Genomic DNA, 8914 nt, shown 5'->3' with positions numbered 1-8914 from the left:
CAGATGAATGGATAAAGAAGATGTGGCACATATATACAATGGAATATTACTCAGCCATAAAAAGAAACAAAATTGAGTTATTTGTAGTGAGGTGGATGGACCTAGAGTCTGTCATACAGAGTGAAGTAAGTCAGAAGGAGAAAAACAAATTCTGTATGCTAACACATATATATGGAATCTTAAAAAACCAAAAAACAAAAAAATGGTCAGAAGAACCTAGGGGCAAGACAGGAATAAAGATGCAGACCTACTAGAGAATGGACTTGAGGATACGGGGAGGGGGAAGGGTAAGCTGGGACAAAGTGAGAGAGTGGCATGGACATATATACACTACCAAATGTAAAATAGATAGCTAATGGGAAGCAGCTGCATAGCATAGGGAGATCAGCTCCGTGCTTTGTGACCACCTAAAGCGGTGGGATAGGGAGGATGGGATGGAGGGAGATGCAAGAGGGAAGAGATATGCGGACATATGTATAACTGATTCACTTTGTTATAAAGCAGAAACTAACAAACGATTGTAAAGCAATTATACTCCAATAAAGATGTTAAAGAAATGAAATAAAATAAAGATGGCTTCACTCAAAAAAAAAAAAGAAATTGACAGAATATTATGAAACACAGTTGTTCTCGATTTGCTCTCCAAATCGAGAAAGTCACAGTCAATTCTACCCTTAAATACATCTCAAACAACCACACACCTTTCAAGGGCCACCACTACCAACCTAGTTGAAGATACTCTTCTCTCTTACCTCGACTAATACAACAGAATTCCAAATAAGTTTGACTCCACTCTTCAATGCATTGGACACAGAATAATCAATGGAGGATCCTCTTAAAATTTGGACCATATCATGCAACTCCTTTGCTCAAGTCCCTGCCATGTTAGGCCCAATATCTTATTAACTCCTCCCTCCCTTGTCACACTTAGAACTATAGTGCTCTTTTGTCTGAGGTCTTTAGCAGATGTTATAACTTTGGTCTGGAATATTCTAATCCCTCCTTCCCCTTCTACTTGGCTAACCTGAATTTTACATTTCAATTTAAATGTCTTCCCTGATGTGAGAATCTATGATAGGTCTCACTATTAAGTTTTTCATAATATTCTTTTTGCCTCATAGCATTTGTCATAGGGTGAAAGTCTGTATGTTTACTTTTGCCATATTTTAGTTTACTATCTCTCTCCCCAACTAGACAGTAAGTGTCATTTGGGCAGCACCATATATGTTTGTGCCTCCTTGCAACTCTTCTATGTAACACAGTGCATGTAGCACAGAGTAGGTGTTCAAAAAATATTGATTGAATAAATTATGAATAAAAAATTATATACAATTCCATTGCTAGTAGTTATTCCATTGATCATTGCATATTGTTGTGATGCCCTGAAGTTTACCTGTTTTTCTACAATTTTTAACATTATGGTCTCTATAGAATACAGTAATTCTACAAGATAACAGTAAGGTAGAAAATTATACATATTAATTTCTGTAGATGACAAGTGATTCCAAAATTTGTGTAACAAGTCACAGTTCAATCCTAAACTAAATTTTATGGACTAATTTTTTAAAGCTTGCCTGTGTAAGAGTTTGCAATTTTAAAAACAAGCTTTATTTGACTTGCTGGACCTGGTAAGCAATGACCTTTTGCATTATAAATAACAAAATGTTTTGATTTTTCATTTTTTCTTCAAAAAAAGGGACTGTATCTTTTGCCTGCCTTCTCCTCTTTACAGAAACCCATTAGGATAATCTGTCAGTGAGCATAGTAAACAGCAACTTCACGTTGTTTACCAAGTTCTTAAAGGTACAATATTCATAAATTCTAATTTATATTTTAGTGCTTGATACAGTTATGGTAGTACTGAAGGATTGTTTCTACACCCACTGAAGTAGTCAATCCATCCGAAACTGCTACACCCTACACCAGGAGCAAATTAAAAAAAAAAAAAAAAAAAAGTCTTTTGCAGTACATTTGTTATTTTACACTAATTTAAAAGAAATAAGGTGATGTTTTTTGGAAGCACTCATCTTTACAAATGTATTCTTCCCTAGCAAATATTACACGCAGATCCTGTTAAATAGTAAAACATTAGATGCAAAACTCCTACATGAAGCTCTATCACTCTACCTTTGCTATATTTCCCAGGGAGTTGACATAGTAAAGGTGGGGGAAATAAAATTAGAACACCACACCTCTTCACACCAGTTAGAGAAAAGCATTCCAACGTTAAGGCAAGTTGCAGTTTGAGAAGTGTGTTACCTAGTGATACTGTAACTCAATCACAGAATATACTGTCAAAAATATTGTTAGGCTCTTTTAGCTCTTGGTGTGGTCTAAGCATTAATGCTTCTAGTAATTTGAGGGCTGGAAAGACCCAGTTTTACCATTAGCTGTAGATAATGACTTTCATGCAAGCTGGGTGTGGACAATTGTGTCCTAATGGGTTTAATATTGTGACTTTCATAATTTGGACAGTTTGCTGTTCAAAAGCCAGAAAAGAAACACTGCAACCATAAGAACAAGAGTCCCACAATGGAAAGCATCAATTTTCACACATTAAAGTATAAAAATTAGCATAAAAATCTTAAGTTGATCCTCAAAATATGATTTATTTATTATGCAAGTTTTTTTGTTTTTTTTTTTTTGTGGTACGCGGGCCTCTCACTGCACGAACCTGTATCCCCTGCATCGGCAGGCGGACTCTCAACCACTGCGCCATCAGGGAAGCCCTAAACTTAGTTTTTTTTTGTTTGTTTTGTTTTTGCGGTACGGGGGCCTCCCACTGCTCTGGCCTCTCCTGTTGCGGAGCACAGGCTCCGGACGCACAGGCTCAGCGGCCATGGCTCACGGGCCCAGCCGCTCCGCGGTATGTGGGATCTTCCCGGACCGGGGCACGAAGCTGTGTCCCCTGCATCGGCAGGTGGACTCTCAACCACTGCACCACGAGGGAAGCCCGGTGCTGAAATATTTTTAACCATGGACCATATTGAGCGGTAGAAAAATCAATATTTATTTGGTAATATCCTGTGTTAGGTGCTCTTTCACACTCTTTATATACATTATCCTATAATAAATTCATGAGGTAGGCAGTGTTATTTCAGATTTACAGATGAGAACACTAATGTTCAAAGAAGTAAATAAAGGAGGCTAAGACTTCAGAACTAGTAAGTGTCAAGGCTATCTGAATTTTAAGTCCTCACAGGCCCCTTATCACAACTGTTCTTTCTGCTTACTTCAACAGAATTATCTACCAGAAATAGGATAAAAGATTGTTCTTTGGCAACCTTTTGAGTAGAAGAAGAGAATGCTTTTCATTAAAGTATTTTTTAATTCAATCCAGAGATTAAAATGTGAACACACCATCTTTGCACTACAAACGTGGCTTACAGCACAAATCATACCAAGCACGCTCATGGGAGACTAAGAGTCCCAACTCTACTACGCTAGGAAAACCAGTCATTGAAGGTTTTACGCTAGGAAAACCAGTCATTGAAGGTTTTTACTAAACTATAAAAGTAGCTGGCAAGCCCATGAAATAGGTGGTTTAAAGTGATGTGTGAAATGATTTCACTGTATAGTGTATATCTTTCCCTGCTTCGGAGGTTGTAGAAATACCTTGATTTATGGAAAGAACTGCTAGATCTCTATAGTCTAATTTTGGAACTGGTACAGAGCAGATGCAGGACAGGCAGGCTCATTCACATGTGAAATACTTTTGCATATTGACTTTACTTAAGATCACAACCAAATAGATATTTAACATGTTGACAAGCCAATTGTCAAAAAAGAGAATATGAATAGTATATTCTTTTTTAAATACCCTAGAAGAATATTTAAATTCATTTAATGCTACTAATGTTTCATTTTTCTAGCACATTCATATAAGCTTATCATTAAAAATAGCAACAATATACCCCAAAAACTGCTTCGCTCAGTACTCATTTTAATCCTGACCCTAATTCAGGTCCTGAGAGTTTAGCCTGCTTAAGTATACAGCATTTAACATATGGTCTTATTGGATTTACTCTGAATAAAATGTTTATATTTTGAGTTTCATATTGCTGACAGAACAGGAACATTCAGCTTCATGTCGTGCATACTGGATACTATAAATATTTTAATAATTGATTTCTGTAGTAGTGTGCAGAAGCTCCTGTATACATGGAGTTTTCTCCAAAATGTCATTTCTTAAGTTCATTTTTCTCTAATAAGAAAGAGTCACTATAGGAAGAGTGAGATGCTGTTACTATCTGTGAGTGGCTAGTAGCATTAGTGCCATGTGTATACTCTAGTAGGATTTTACAAATGTAGATGTGAGGAGGGCAGGAAAGCATGGAGGAAGTGAAGCAGAGCGCCCCACTTGAGCCAAACATGAGATCCAGACTTGGCTACATTTCAGGAATTGGAGTTGGGAACCCCTCATATGTTTTAGGACCTGGGAAGAGGGAGACAAGAGAGAGAAACTTCATAACAAATCTCAGGGATAAAAACTGAATATGATTCTAAGTGCAGTAAGTGGTCTTCAAATTGTCTTTTGGCCCATATTCTTCTGGACTGGAATTGGTTTTTTAGAAAAAGAGAGGTTTAAGGAAAATTTGAGAGATGTGTTTCATTTAAAATGTTTTTCAAAATCCAGGTAGTAGCTTTACTCCTTCTATAGCAGAATGTTAGATTGGGAGGGAAACATTACTCTCAATTTACCTACAAACAACCAAAGAGCTTCGGCACCTCAAGGTCTTAGAGATAATCCCTTGCTAAGGAGTTAAAAAAAAAAAAAAGTTCTCAGTACTGGGTGGCTTAGCAAAGTTGTAGCTATGTCTATCCAGTGCCACAAGAACCAAGGAGAATAGAGCTGCACAGCTAAGTAATAGCATTTCCTGGCTGATAGTTCAAGCTAGCTGGATTAGATTTGTTACTGAAATGAAGGGAGACAGACTCTGGGAATTCCTATTAATACTTAGCGGGAGAGCTGCTACGCGGAGGCTGAGATCTTGCATTAGAAATTACGTACCAAAGTCAAAACCTACCAGTGATTAATTAATGTAATTGCTTGGTAAGTCCTTTAGAAATTCATTCAGATTCTGAGTACTTGACAAGATGAGGACCATTAACCTTTATTTTATATGTAAGCAAAGAGAGGCTATTAATGATAAAGTAGCTTGTCAAAAACCACACAAGTTGTTGGAAGGGTGTTTTAACCCAAAGTTGTTGATTCCAAAATCCAAGTTCTGCTGTATTTATATGCTTTGTATAGAATTATGTTAAATCCTATAAATTATATGTAGAGGTTAAAACTTATGACTTCAAGTTATGCATATGTGTATGTTATATATGTTATACATATATATGTATGTGTATACATATGTGTACTATGTTATACACATATATCTTTTAAAGCACAGTTAAAGAAGCAATACAATGAGTAGATGTGAGAACGTATATATATATATATATATATATATATATACACACATATATATATATATATATATATACACCAATGGGCAAAAAAACACTAACTGTCCTTATTTTATATGAGCATTTTTTGATTAGCCTTATAATTTTCTGGGAAAGAAAAGTTAAAATGATGAACTTTGGGGCTTCCCTGTTGGCGCAGTGGTTGAGAGTCCGCCTGCCGATGCAGGGAACACGGGTTCGTGCCCCGGTCCGGGAAGATCCCACATGCCACGGAGCGGCTAAGCCCGTGAGCCATGGCCGCTGAGCCTGCGCGTCCGGAGCCTGTGCCCCGGAACGGGAAAGGCCACAACAGTGAGAGGCCCGCGTAGTGCAAAAAAAAAAAAAAAAAAAAAATGATGAACTTTGGTGACTCCAAATTCAGCTTAAATAATGTTGAAGATTCTGATATCAGAGATGCATGGAAATACTTCAAACAAAGTATTTTCATAAAATGAGACTGGAAAACAGCATCATCCCTCAATTAATATATTTTTACATGTAATTTTAAATAAGTGACACTCAGTTAATAAAATTAATAGTAGAAGTATATATTTTTCTATATCCCTAAATTTTATAAATTCCTGTTGACCAATATTTGAGAGAAACTTCATCTGTAAATTTTAAATATCTATTTGTTTGATCACCTCCTAATTGAATCATCTTTTCCAATGGCCTATATTTATGCTTTTGAAAAAAATTATTTTATATGGAAAAATGGCAACTAATTTCATATAATGCTATTTTAACAGAGACGTTAAATCAGAAAACCAAGGCAAAATACTTGTAAAAGATACTTGAATGAAGCTTGGGAACTATTTCTTGTAATTCTGCTTATATACTAATTCGCTGATAAATCTATTGCCATGATTTAATCTTAATTGTTATTAAAATAGAACAAAATTCCTAGAATATATTTGATATTTTAATCTCCACATTCTTATACAATTGTGAAAATTAGAATTGTATTTAGAAAGGATAGTCGTGTATATTTGTTGATAATACCTGATAACTACAACTGCTTCAAGTTTTGTCATTTTTATATAGACCAGGTAGTCTCATATTAGCACATTCAGTCCTAGCAATGACCCTATTCGGTCGATTCTATTATTATTCCTAATTTATAATGAGAAAACTTATAAATAACTTGTATGTAGTAAATAACTTGAGAACAGAATATGGGCAGCTTGGCTTAACAATCTTTGCTCTTGTTCATTGGACTGCACTGTCTTTATACCTTGAAACAATAAATCAAGAAAATAGTTCTTAATTCTTAACACATTCCTTGTTCCCATGGCTTTAGGCCCAGGTGACATAGAATCTTCATTTTAATATATTTTAAATATATTCATATCAAGACCCTCCAGTTTAGTCTATATTTGTAGTAAACATGAGTATATGTGATATGTGGTTATATAAAATATGGAAGATGAAAAGTGTTAGGACAAGAAGGATAAGATGGGTAGTAGCAATGTTAAGAATGGACAATATATTCTGTGAACTTTTTTGGTCTATTTTATTACTGTATCCTTAGTGCCTAGAACAGTGCCTATCATGTAGTAGGTACCCCACAATTTTTTGCTGAGTGAACAAATACTGCAAAAGCAATTTGGATTTCCTGGATCATGGGCTTGACTGACAGAACAAAATGATGTGATAATGAAAAGGCAGGCAGATTTGAAAACATAATGCATCTTGGTAAGAAATAAAGAATTTATCTGGATGATGAAGGGGAATCATCAAAGAGGAAAAAAAAATAGAAGGAGAAGAGACCCAATCAGGACTGAACAGTGGAAAGGCCATAGGAAGCACATGTAGTCCTCCAGCTACCTATGGGACATGTGGTTGGGTGTCCAGGTGGCACTCAAATTTGGGTTGAAATCATTAAAACGTGTTCACCACACCCAAAGCCTCCCTTTGAATAATAGGAACAGTAGTTTGCTGTCATGCTTTATATCATGCAGCCACAATTTAATGGATTAGAGATCTCTGCCTGCGCCAAAGTGTGTACTTGATATGCCTCTGACATGCCTAGCATGCTAACTCTTTTCAGTAGGAACATTTTGTTATCGAATCCTAACTGAAAAGATTAAATGTACTCTCTTTGGGAGTTTGAATACTAGAGACACGGAGAACTGAGTATGGTAAACACCCAGACACATAGAGAGAAGGCTGTAAGAAGAACTCATGACAATAAAAGTCATGAAACAGCAAAACTATGAGGTGGAGAGTAGAGAAGAATCTGTAAGCGGTGTTAATAGAACAAGACAGAGAGAAATGACAATCAATCTGGTGCAGATTTTTCTGTCATTTAGTTTGAGAATTGCCAATGTCTTCATTTCAAGCTTAACATCACTCCAAGAAGGTAAAAATAAAAGTTACCATAATATCCCTTCTCAAATACAAGTGGAAGAAGCAAATAAAAATATAGTTCTTGAAAAAGAACTATACACATTGAGATTATTTGTTGAAATGGCTTAATTTTGCATTGCAGTGATGACTGCAATGTTTTGAAGCTGAATGAAATAGAGAAGTGGGCCATAGGCTAAACCAACAACTAGTGGTTGTAAGTTATTAGAGGAAATAGGTCACAGAGTTCATTCGTATTTATTTGACTACATTTACTATTTTCACTCCCGTAGATTATACAATCATATCTCACTCAATAAGTAAGGTGTTACTTAATAACAAAGTCACCATGGTTTAAGGTCAAAGATAATTCATATGTAAGTGGAATAAAATTCTGGAATTCCACGTTCCAGGCTGATACTCAATTAGGAAACACTGTTTTTGAAAAAGGACAATGAAGAATAAACCAAGAGGTAGTAAGACAAAATATCTGCCTCCTGGGTTGTTTTTTCCTCCATTCGAATGACTTTTACTAGAATCAAATTAAGTTAATGTGCATATTCCCTCCTTTTACTCGTTTAGTGTATTTACAAACTCTTCTGTTTGCAGCCCACGTGCTGACACGGCAATCTATGTTCTCTTTTGTTTTCGTTTCTAACACTTACAAAACAGCTAAGCTTCTGTAGTATCATTAATAAAGATAACAACAATATTACAAATATACATGTGTATTAAAAGGAAAGAAGAGACTTTCTACAAACAACTGACAGAAGAAATACATGTATGCTGAAGCAAATAATAGTATCACATTGTGGTAAACAAAGAGGGAAATGAATGATGGCTATCAAGTTATGGAAATCATATCCTTTATTAGATTAACTTATATTTCATAAGCAAATTAGATGATTTACAAAATGGATTTTATTTCAGAACATGACGAGAACCAATTAGGATACCTAACATAACACCTACTAATTCACAAAATATATGAGCCTTTCTGCCATTTGAGTTAATCTTTTAATGTACATTTTAAAGATTATCTTCATTATCTAAATTTGTCAGATAAAGGTTTAAACTTCTTTCCTACTTGGCTTTAATACGTAATTTTAAT

General features: G+C 35.4%; 1 protein-coding gene across 1 annotated transcript in view; it reads right to left on the bottom strand.

Annotated features, from left to right (window-relative positions):
• Positions 1–8914, bottom strand: part of SEMA3A (semaphorin 3A) — a 548785-nt gene that overhangs the window by 222613 nt on the left and 317258 nt on the right. The window lies entirely within an intron of this gene.

Source organism: Physeter macrocephalus, chromosome 5 (genome assembly GCF_002837175.3).
Source record: "Physeter macrocephalus isolate SW-GA chromosome 5, ASM283717v5, whole genome shotgun sequence".
Classification (NCBI taxonomy): domain Eukaryota; kingdom Metazoa; phylum Chordata; class Mammalia; order Artiodactyla; family Physeteridae; genus Physeter; species Physeter macrocephalus.
The sequence above is the reverse complement of the archived record's forward strand: the minus strand, read 5'-3'. Positions and strand labels throughout refer to the sequence as shown.